The sequence below is a fragment of the Cherax quadricarinatus genome, chromosome 31 (genome assembly GCF_038502225.1).
Source record: "Cherax quadricarinatus isolate ZL_2023a chromosome 31, ASM3850222v1, whole genome shotgun sequence".
In the NCBI taxonomy this organism is placed as follows: domain Eukaryota; kingdom Metazoa; phylum Arthropoda; class Malacostraca; order Decapoda; family Parastacidae; genus Cherax; species Cherax quadricarinatus.
In genome coordinates this window covers 7,466,092-7,478,512 of record NC_091322.1, presented here as the reverse complement: position 1 = coordinate 7,478,512, position 12,421 = coordinate 7,466,092, and positions in this window count along the sequence as shown.

Genomic DNA, 12,421 nt, shown 5'->3' with positions numbered 1-12,421 from the left:
TTCTCCATTCAGTTTCCTCTCTCGTAACTGTGCTGATCGTACTCAAGAACCTTTACCTGATAATCCACTAGTCGCAAGGAGCAAATGATGATGGAACAGATTTATCTCACGATCAATCTGCTTCGTTGGCACTAACTATTGAAACTTAAGCTTGAGCAGACGAGGAAACAGCTAAGGAAGAAATATGATAGGGTGAAGGAGAGGAGAAATTGTCGTCATACGTGTGATAAATATTTTAAAGTGCTAAAATCTGTGTCCGCAGTACCTCGTTTTTCTGAGTCAGAGCCACTGTAGTTTTCGAATTATTCGAAAATCGGTCTCGAGCTCTGCTGTAGCCAGAGAATTGGACAGCACTTGTTCACGCGGCGTTGTATGGTAAAACAGGCATTCACCTCTACCCTGCATGATGAAGAATTCCCTAATTACTACGTTGTGAAGACTTTTGTGCATAGTGCGTATTAAGGCATCCCTCTCAAATACCGATGATAGTTTAAGATTAATAGACAATCGTGTGTATATTTTGGTAGGTTTAAAAAAACCTTTCCTAAATAGTATTTGGCGGTAGGAGTCTCAGATTTTAGTGACATGGTGCAAGAAATTCTGGTCGACAATTTCGTGGAGACTGTTGGTCATGAGGCGAGAGTTTTCTTGCAAGATCACAAGTTGATTTCAATTACTGAGGAACAAAAGTGATAGACACCATCGAGACGAATCGTTCATTGAGTGAACTCATAACAGAAGTCATGAGTGAGCCACGACATACATGGAAAGACCAGTCAGGTACTCGTAGATAAAAAAAACCTTAGAGCTGCCATCTTATCTCACACTGTATGGAACTCCAAAGACGGTCTTCCACAGGTGGTAAGTTGGGCATGTCCAGTACTCGGCAACCTGTGTGAAACATTTTCCCATTGTTAAGAGTTCCAGAATCCCAGGACAAAGAGGAGGCATGTATGCCCCCTTCTATAGTGTATGTCAGTTGTCTATCAAGGAATCTGACCCTCCTGTGACTTTCACCACCTTTAGAGACACTGAGTATTACTGCTTCCTCTTACGAAATGGCGTTTTTTCCACGTCCCAAGACACTTCACTTCATAAAAATGATCAACTAAAGTTTTTTTTTTTTTTTTGGGGGGGGGGCAGGTATTGCTGTCTTTCTTTGCAGAACATTTATAAGGTGTACTTTACCTGTTGTTTAAAGGCTGGTATGTCAGGTGAATTTCACATGAAAGACATACTGAAATACTCTCTTAAATGAAATACTCTCTTAAAGACTGTGTGTCCTGATCCGTAGTGTGTCCTAAGAGCTCTGCACCTGGAGCATTTCCAGTTATGGTTCAGCACAGGCAATGTCCAGGGAAAAATCTGATGAGAATACTGACCTTACCTTGGGAAATTCATACTGTGCAAATTGTTTTGCAATGGCAGTTGGCCAGGGCCTCGCAAATGAAGTGAAAACTCATTAGTCAAGCCTTCCTGTCCCTGGGTCTATCAGAGACGCTGGGTCTCTAATTTTTTTTCTTCATAAAAGAATAATGAAAAATGGCGCCTACTGGTCAGGAGTTTGGGAATTTCCACGTAGGAATACTCATTCTAAGAGAGTTTAGGGTCCAAATATTGTGGTTAGCACATAATTCATCTTTGGGAGAACATTTGGGTGTTACCAAAACCTTTCATAGATTATTCAAGTATTTTGACTTGCCAGGTTTAAAATATGATGTCCGGAGATGTATCAGGTCCTGCCTCTACTGCAAGCAGGTGGGAAAAATCTGGACATAACATCAAATTTGTGCCTCTGTTCTGTACCGGCTGTTGGAGAACCCTTCACGGAGTTGATATCGATTGTGCGGGGCATTGATCTGAGACCAGTAAAACTACTAAATATCCTGGGTCAGTGATTTTAAAAGCCCTCATTAGATTTATATCCCAAATGAGAATCCCATCAGTGTTATAACTTTAAAACCAAAGTTTTTCGGGAGGTTTCAAGCCTCCTAAACCTTAAGCAGTTTTTTCAGCTATCTTCCTCAATGAAAAGGAGCACTGAAAATATTGCATCAAACTTTGAAAACAATGATGCGAATTTATTGCCTTTATTTCCTACAGACTGCACTGAGCCCTTGCCGTTGCTGCTCTTCCCTCTGAGAGAAACCATTGAGGAGTCATTTGGGTGCAGTCCTTTCGAGCTGATATTTGACCATAAGAGGGCCCTTGTAAATGCTCGAATAGGGATAGCTGGTAGATGGTACTGTGAATAATGCTTCATACAGTTTAGAGGGAAGATTACGCCTAATACGTCAAATGACTGAGGATAATCTTAAGAAGATCCTGAACATGAAATAGAGGTATGACAAGGCATCTAAACCCGTTTGTTTGGCATAGGAGAGAAAGTTATGGCCCAAGAACTGTAACTGGTCACACTTTGAAAGCAAAGTTTACTGACTCCATGCATGTCTGAGACCTATGGTAAACTTACTGTTCCCTTAATGATGATGATATAGGTGGAGAGCGACACTTTCCTGCATTGATTTGTATAGTGAGATACTTGAATCCGTCTAAATATTTCTCTCTTCTTGAGCACTGTTAACGGGGATGGTTGGTGAGAGAGGAATGGTAGTCTCCCTAACTTATTTTATTGCTAAATGTGACACATAATCTCCAGTGATTTCTACTATGGATCCCTAATGGCATAACAGTATTCTGGGTATGGAAATACTGCATGCACCGAGTAAGAAATTAGAATTTTTTTAGCTTCGTTCCGTGGTCATCTAGAAGTCGTACATGCAGGTGGCAAATGGTAGATGGTAAGAAATGCACCTACAATTGCGTCATCAAATACCAGAGTGCGCTGTGTACATAGTCTTAGGTAAGATGTGTAGCTGGTATTATTTACACAGGAAACGGGTCCAACCAGGCAGGTTCGTTCTTAAGCCACCGACCAGGTAAAACCAGCAAGGCCTTACTACTACTACTACTACTACTACTACTACTACTACTACTACTACTACTACTACTACTACTACTTCTACTACTACTACTACTATCTTTATTTCTACAAGTACGTGTACAAGGTATACAGGCCTAGCTGACATCAGTGACATACTACTATATAGAAAGCCGCTTGTTATGCAGAACATTTCGGGCAAATTAGGTCAGTTTTGTCCCAGGATGCGACCCACATCAGTCGACTAATTCCCAGGTACCCATTTTACTGATAAGTGAACATAGACAACCGGTGTAAAGAAACACACCCAATGTTTCTACCATCGCTGGGAATCGAACCGAAATGCTTTCTTTGTAATAATATGTCATTGATATCAGCTAGGCCTGTATACCTTGTACATGTACTTGTAGAAATAGATATTATTATTATTATTAATATTATTATTATTATTATTATTATTATTATTATTATTATTTGTCAGCAAGACTGTGCTAGACACGTGGGTACGTCAAGCCACTTTCACTGTGTCCAAGGTTGTGCCAGACACACAAGTACCTGGAGCCATTGACACACACTGTGTCCTAGGTGGTGCTAGACACAAAGGTACGTAAAGTCACTGACAACCAACTGTGTACAAGGTTGTGTTAGACGTGATTGTTTTCTCTTGCCTGTACCTCTATAGTTCAGTCACTCAAGCTCCAAGAAGAGGTTCAGGTTGGAAGAAATTGCAACATAAATAAAACTGTCGGATGTAGTTGTGTACCCGTGGCTGGGCAACATAATGAAAGCAGACAAGGATGCAAATGCTGGAAAGATGTCAGTTTTCCATGAATCGAGAACGACTACAGGGACAATCATATTATATTTTTACATATTTTAATTTTTAATAATTACATTAAAAAGTACAATGGAATATTTGTTGTATTTACATATATCTATACAATTATGTTTTGTTAACTTATGGAGGGAAAAATTCAGATTTAGATAATTTTTTAATCTATAAAAGTTGTATTTTTAGTGCTGACTTTTAACAGCTAACTCTATTACAACTGTTACATAACTAATGGAATTATGGTAACTGTATCCTGTCCTCTCTTTCCTTAACTTTTATTTAAAACATTTTTCAGTGAAATAGCGCAATTTTTTCAAGAACTGTTCAGGTTTTAATATGTTGAGATTGCCACTATCTACAGAATCTTCTTCACTGGAAATCTTATTAACAGTACTTTTAGGTTATATTCATACCATATATTTTCTGTGTGCGTAGGTAAGTAAAAAAGCTAGTGAAGATCAAGTGACCTTGTAAACGAAGTGCTACAAGTAGTGACGTTACATATGGAATGGCAATTAAGTAAAATGCATCAGTCTACGATAAGGAATCTATTCAAACTCAGTATTGTCATCTACGAATAGTACGTCGACAGATGATATGCTATTTGTGCAATCCAGCCCTCTGCAATATCCACAGAAACTGAGCACTTTAGATGAGACTTGCGAAGTTATTCCTCCGGGTGTAATAATTCACTTGCCAGTTGCAGCATATTACTTGCAGCAGTGGCTGTGGAGAGTCTAGCAAGGCGGCTGTGTTAGGTTCAAGGCTAGCACGAATCTCAATCCATCTCCATTCTCCAGGATTCAGTGTTTTCCAGCCACTCCTGATATTGGAAATATGTACGCTCACTGTGGTACTGAGCAGCTGCAGCTGTTGAGGGAGGGTGTGTACCTGCACGGCAAGCGGCCTCTCATGGCCTCGTTAGAACCTTCTGTGGTACAGGCCATCCAGGACCTCACCATAAGTCACCACTGTAAAAAGCTGGGCAGGACCTCACCAGCACTAGCAACTTCTTTTTTATAAGATTATTTCAAAAAGACTGTTACTTCCTTCTTTAACTCAACATTGTGTTGCAACTTCCTGAGTGCAGCTCCCTTACTAACACCAAAGAGATGGGAATTGGTGTTGCACCCAGTAATGTCGTCCACTTCCACGTCATTCTTCAGTTAATTGATATTCCAAATCCTTCTTGTTTCCTTTGAATCCTGTTGTCCCTCTGATCTGAACAGAAGTGCAAATGATGTATTAGTATGCACCAAAAGGTTTGTATTTTCTCCAGTAATAGTAGTAGGATATCTGGAGTCACATTCTACTGCCGTCTGGCTAATCGACAAGTCTGCATCGCCACCAGCATAAGAGTATGATGATTTTTGATGAATCCAATGGTATCTATATTAAAGAGCGCAAAGGCATGTCGATATTGCGCCTGGAGCTGAGCATCTGCTGCATATAGTTACCCTGACGACGTAAAATTGTGCCTAGCAGCCGCTAAGGCAGCTTTTTTTTTTTTTTTGTTAACATTGCATATGAATAGAACAGTTATTAATGCGCTCAGCCTGAACTAGCGAAGACGGTCCATGTATTGTAAACACAACTGTGGCGTGAGATAGTTGGCTAAAACATGTCTGTGATTGTCTGGTTTCCTTTAGAGAACATCATCTGGACATCTGACAAGTTAAACTGATTTGCCATCACTTTGTCAGACAATTGAACTGCTTGGTTATCTCTCATCTGAGCTGGATTCCACCTGGGTATAAGTTGATTCGGCTGTTTCTTCTTCATAATTCTCAGCTTCAGGACTAGGAACTACGAATGTCTAAGATTTAAGAAGTTCAATCAAAGCAGCGTCACAGGGAAGTGTCTATAAACTGCTCTTGCTAGTGCCTTTCCGCTGGGCATGTAGCCAACAGCATTTGGAGTGTATCTCACTTAAGCACCTTTGCCAAATGGGATCCAGACAAATTTTCGATGCATCCATTTGTGCAAAATGCTCCTAACCGAAGCACTAACGAACGCAGATCACTGTTAGTACATTAGTTAACAAACATCGGGCCTTCCATCACAACAGTTGGTCAGAGGCGAGAACTGGTTAAACATACTGTCAACTGGCCTCTGCAAACACAAAAATTAAAGGTGGAGATCCAGTTCATGTCACTTGGGGTCTATATCTAGAACAGGCAAGAATATGATCGAAGACTGACCTGGATGACTACCACGAAAAACAGCTCGCATCATACCTGACTTTCCAGGCTTTTGTGCGCGAATAATCTACACAATATTCCATAGCGCGAAATTAACTGTTAAGTTGAATGTGCTCCTTGTACAGCCCGTATTCTGAATTCTTTTCATCAACTGCTAAATGCTGCACTGAAGCAGGACTTTGGCATTTTGTATATTTCTCTGTTTCATTACAAAGATAGGCATGATTAACGAAGAATATGAAGAAAAAATGTCCATATCATTCATTTAATGTGTGTCAAAAACAAGATGGTCAGGACAAATTTATGCTTTCAGAGCCCTGAAAAACTATTGTGAAATTCGGCAAACCTTGTTTAACTTTTCTGAAATTGACACACATCGACTTGCGGCTATTCATGAAGCAAAATTAATGGCTCAGAAAGCTAGACCAATATGATACATCACTGATGTTCAGCATATCGAATTATCTGCAAAAGACAAACATTGTAAACAGAAGTTTGCAGGAGGCGGCTAAAAATGAACCGAGCACTAGTGTGAAGTCTAATGACACATTTTTGCACAACTGTCGTGATCCCCTTTATGCGGCACGTTCGGAGGATTGGAAACAATTACCAGAGGTCTTAAAGTATATAACTAGAGAGATCCCTTAACGATTGAGGAAACAACTTGCTGATATAACTGGCACTGTCAGTGTCTGGAGTTTATCTGGAGAGAGTTCCGGGGGTCAACGCCCCCGCGGCCCGGTCTGTGACCAGGCCTCCTTAGGTCAGTGTCCCAGGATGCGACCCACACCAGTCGACTAACACCCAGGTACCCATTTTACTGATGGGGAACATAGACAACAGGTGGAAAGAAACACGTCCAATGTTTCTACTCTGGCTGGGAATCGAACCCAGGCCCTCACCGTGTGAAGCGAGAGCGTTAACCACCAGGCCACCAGAGCCACCAGTGTGGACAATCCAAGTGGCAGATTCGGTCTCTAATGCTTCTATTGTATCATGGATAAACAACGGCGAGATGCATATACATTTCCTTGTAGAAAAATAATTGTCCACGGAGAAAATCGTTTTGCTCTCCAATGCATTGATTGCTGTACATGCAGAAATCGTTGAAAGATGAATTTCTGCTATTCCTTCAAATGTATTAAGAGGAAAGAAAATGACATCAAAGCCCAAACATCTGAAAAGGTGATCAGTACCTTTCAAATTATTTACATTGCTCTAAGGATGTATTTTGCCATCTTGGGAACATATTGTGATTAACCATGTATTTTGCAGTGGAAAATCTTAAAAAGCTCATCTTTAATATTAACTTCTTGCCCTGTATATACATTTTTTATTCAGTAAGTTATGGTTCTTCCAAGCTTTTTCGTACAAATTGAAAAAAAGGAAAAAAGAATTTCTTAGGCGCATTAGTTTTCGTAGGTTCTGAACATATAAATGCGAGTACCTGCAGAGTGGGTGAGTACACACACACACACACACACACACACACAGGAGCCAAGAGCAGGGCCAGGAGCTAAGACTCGTATGGAGGCAAAAATAAAAATGTAAGAGTGTGGAAAAAATACAGAAACAAAAGGATAGACGAAAACAAAGAGAGGCTGAGAGAGAATTTGAGAATTACGCAACAGTAAAGGCCAAGTGTGAACCGAGACTACCTCACCAGTAGAAACAGGACAGAAAATAACCAGGTAATTCAACTAAGGAAGGAAGGAGGAAGAGCTCATAATCGACGGCAAAGAAATCTGTAAAGTGGTCATAAAATAATTATGAGAGGTCTTCTCAGTGGTAACTGAGGGCAGTATCAGAGACTAAAGAGCAGGTTGCAAAGACAAGTACTTGATACCACTCGCTTAACAGAGGAAGAACTAAAGAAACTATTGATGGACCTGGATACATCAAAGGTAATGGGACCTGATAATGTGTCACCATAGCTGCTTCGAGAGGGTACGGAAGCATTGTCTAAACCACTAGCTGTGATATATAATAAGTCATTGGATACAGGACAGTTACCAGAGATCTGGTAGACAGCAAATGAATTCCCTGTATTTAAGAGACAAGAGTCGTTAAACTACAGTTCTTACATAAACAACAACCGGCATGGGTTTGGGGATAGCAAATTCTATGACAGCGTAACACAGGTTCGACAAGAGAGAGAGAGAGAGGATGGGTAGATTTAATTTTTTTTTAGACTGCAAGATGTTTGGTACTGTACCCCACAAGAGGCTGGGCCTAAAGCTTTAGATTTAGGCGCGAATAACAGGGAACGTACACTGATGGATCAAAGAATATCTTAAGGAAAGGAAGCAAAGAGCGATTATCAGGAAAGGGACGTCAGAATAGGGAAGAGTAACTAGCGGGGTTCAACAAAGATCGGTATTAGGACCAGTACTGTTTCTGGATTATGTGACTGACATTCCAGATGGAACTGATTCAGATATATCCCTGTTTGCTGATGTAAAACTAATGAGAATAAAAGCAGATAACAAGGAAAGACTCCAAAGGGATTTGGACGGATTGCAAGAGTAGTTAGATAAGTGGTTGCTTGAATTTATCCCCAGCAAATGCAAGATCATGAAGGTTGGGGAAAGAGGAAGTTCAAAAACGGTGTATAGACTAGGGGAACAAAGGCTACAGACTTCACTCAAAGAGGACCTAGGGGTGAGAATAGTCTCCAACATAATGCCAGAGGCTAACATCAGCCGATTAACTCATGGAGCTAATGCTCGTCCGGCAAATTCAGGAATCTCATCAGTCATTCTTGGCACTTCATACAACATACGTTAGGCTCATCTTGAGGTATTCAGCACTAGTATGGAATTCACACATGGAAAAGCATGTCAAGAAACTGAGCTACGAGGAGAAGCAAGTGGAACTGGACCTTATGATATTTGAGGACAGAATAACCAGGGGAGATATGAGAACGACATGCAAAATACTGAGGGAAAATTGATAAGATAAACAGGGATAGGCTGCTTGAGAGGCGAAAAATGGAAACTCGTTGGCGCTATTGAAAATTAATGGCACAGGGATGTTAGGAAGTATTTCTTCAGTCTCAGAGCGGTCGGGAAGTAGAATGATCTTTGCGAGGAAGTGGTGGAGGCAGGCTTCATGTGTAGGTTTAAGAGCAGGTACGATAAGACCCGCGAGGCTAAGATGGAGTGAATCTGAAGAGTGGCAAGAGGCAAGGTCAGTAGAGAATTCATCCCTTCAACCACAGATAGGTGAGTATAAATACAAGTGACACATAGACGGGCAAAGAGATATGAACAGAGATAGACTGAAAGACCCTTGTGTGAAAAGAGCATGATGTTTAGAGAGGGAGAGAGAGAGAGAGAGAGAGAGAGTGAGAGTGAGGTCGACACGAACATTGGATCAAGGTCAGATACTTCAGTAAGTTTCTTCAAAGTAAGTGTACTCAAAGGCTCTTCCTCTCTGCCTGTATGATCGTACTGAAGCTACTCACCTCTTTCCCCTCCCCTATTTCCTCTCCTCTGTTCCCTTCCCCTATTTCCTCTCCCCTGTTCCCCCTCTCCTATTTCCTCTTCCCTGTTCACCTCCCGTATTTCCTCTCCCCTGTTCCCTTCCCCTATTTCCTCTCCCTTGTTCCCCCTCCCATATTTCCTCTCCCCTGTTCTCCTCCCCTGTGTCCTCTCCCCTGTTTCCTCTCCCTTGTTCCCCTCCCCTATTTCCTCTCCCCTGTTCCCCCTCTCCCATTTCCTCTCCCCTGTTCCCTTCCCCTATTTCCTCTCCCTTGTTCCTCTCCCATATTTCCTCTCCCCTGTTCTCCTCCCCTGTTTCCTCTCCCCTGTTTCCTCTCCCTTGTTCCCCTCCCCTATTTCCTCTCCCCTGTTCCCCCTCTCCCATTTCCTCTCCCCTGTTCCCTTCCCTATTTCCTCTCCCCTGTTCCCCCTCCCCTATTTCCTCTCCCCTGTTCCCCTCCCCTATTTCCTCTCCCCTGTTCCCCCTTAACTGTTTCCTCTCCTCTGTTCCCCCTCCCATATTTACTCTCCCCTGTTCCCCCTCCCCTATTTCCTCTCCCCTGTTACCCTCCCCTGTCCCCCTCCCCTATTTCCTCTCCCCTGTCCCCCTCCCCTATTTTCTCTCCCTTGTTCCCCTCCCAAATTTCCCCCCCCCTCCCTTGTCATTTTACTTTTCCTACGTCCCTTCACTCTGCCTTCTCTTCTCCTTACACCGTTTTTTTTATCCCTCTTCCCTTTACCTTTTCTTCCTCTTCCTCCCCTCATGCTCCTTACCTCTATTTCCTCCTTCCCCTACCTCTCTTTATCAGTCTTTTATTCTGTTTTTTCTTCACTTTACCTTTCTTTTCTTAGCCTCTTCTCCCTCCTTTTCTTTCATCCTCTTCTTTCTTTCTTGCCTCACATTCCTTCCCTCCCCTTTTTTCCATTACCCCTCTTCCCTTCCTATCCACTCTCTTTCCTCCTAACTTTTCATCTTACTTCTCTTCCCATTATCCAATTATCCTCACCACCTTCTCTCTTCTATTGCCTTCCTTCCCTTCCCATCCTTCCTTTATTCCTTTATTCTTTTCTTCCCTACCTCTCTTATCAGTCTTCACACCCTTTTTACCCTTCTACCTCTTTAATTCCTCTCCTTTTTTCCCTTTCCTCTTTTTTCCCCTATCTTACTTGTAATTCCACCCCTTTCCCCTCCCTCTTCCCCCTCCTTTCCCCCTCCTTTCCCCTCCCTCTTCCCCAAGAGAATATGTAATCTACCCTCAGAGCTCACCAGAGTTTATTTTCATAAATTCCGGGAATTCTTGGTCAGAAAAGCAAATTCCACAAACTCCACAAATTTCCCCATTGCTTTGTGGAATTCGTTGGCCAGTGTTTTAGGCTGGCCGGCTCTGTTCTGGGTGGAGTTACTTATTTAATGATCATTGTGTGTGTGTGTGTGTGTGTGTGTGTGTGTGTGTGAGTATTGGTGTGGTTGAGGGGTGTGTGTGAGAGATGTATGTGTGTATGTATGTGTGGGGGGGATTATTACCTGTATCATACACGAGCAGAGATGTAGTCATGGTGTCTCTTCCGTGTATGAATCTGTATTTTAATTTCACACACACACACACACACACACACACACACACACACACACACACACACATTCATTTGGAAATACTATATGTTTCTAGATATGACTGAAGATAATCAAAATTAAAACACTTACGGAACATTGAATAATATAATATAATGATAATATAAGAGTATATTAGAGAAGAAAACGGAATACACTTTTACAAGGTAGAGATACCAGCAGATTATACCAGAGTTCTGTAGCATACATGAAAATGGAAGCAAGCGTTATATTCCAAAAGAGAGTAAACAATAAAGAATGGCTTAATGGAAAATGCCGGAGAGCCATGGAAAAAGGACTTGGAAATAGTTAAAAAGCATAACAGCTCAGATATTTACCAGAGATTTAAACAGGTCAAAAATGAATATACAAATATTAGGAAGTGGAAGAAAGAAACAATGAAAAGAAATAGTATTCAAGAACAAGATGAAATAACGTTTTTGTTCATATTTGTGAAGAGTAAATACAATGGGAAAGGCAAGACACACAGAGTCAAAGACGATTAGTAAAATCACCAAAGTGGAGAAAGTAAGTGTGATAGTGTATGTGAAGTTGTCGTGTGTGTTTACCAGAGGCGACGTGGTCGAGGCAGTGCACTTGGACCTACAACAGCCACTATGATATTTTTAAAAAGAATATATAACGGAGGCTTTATTGGATGGCGTCAAAGACGTAGAACAAGCTTTTGTTGTGACAGTGTTTTCACTGCGTTAAAACTCTTCTCAAATCTTTTCACGAGAGGAAGCGTTTTCAAAAATGTTTGCTCTGCATATTCTTTTGTGTAACTCCGTTTCTGTTGGGATCGCTTGCCTGGTATTCCAAGTTGAATTATCAAGATCTGCGACCTTATGATATATCACACTGAGTTGTAAGAAAATACTCAGAACAACTGACCAATCTACTCCAGACTTCTTTTGGGTTGATCTCACTGTTGAAAAGTAAACTAGCTCAAACTGTATCAATCTTTGAAAAAAAAGTGACAGAAAAAAATCAGCTACAGGCCTCTATAACTGATAATCTGTGCTGTCAAAATATTATAACCTATATCAGATATACACTTGAAGAGAACACCAACTTATAGAGAGTTGGATATCCAGTCAGAAAAATTCTAAAAATAAAATTTATTAGATATTGTAGTAGTAGCCACGGAATTTATTGATGAAGAAAAGATGTAAGTGGTTATAAGAGGAATTTATTTATCCAGTGGTCTCACCAAGACCGCAGTGCCACAAGTTGGCTCCCACCAAGCCTCAAGTTGGGTCCCACCAAGCCTCAAGTTGGGTCCCACCAAGCCTCAAGTTGGGTCCCACCAAGCCTCAAGTTGGGTCCCACCAAGCCTCAAGTTGGGTCCCA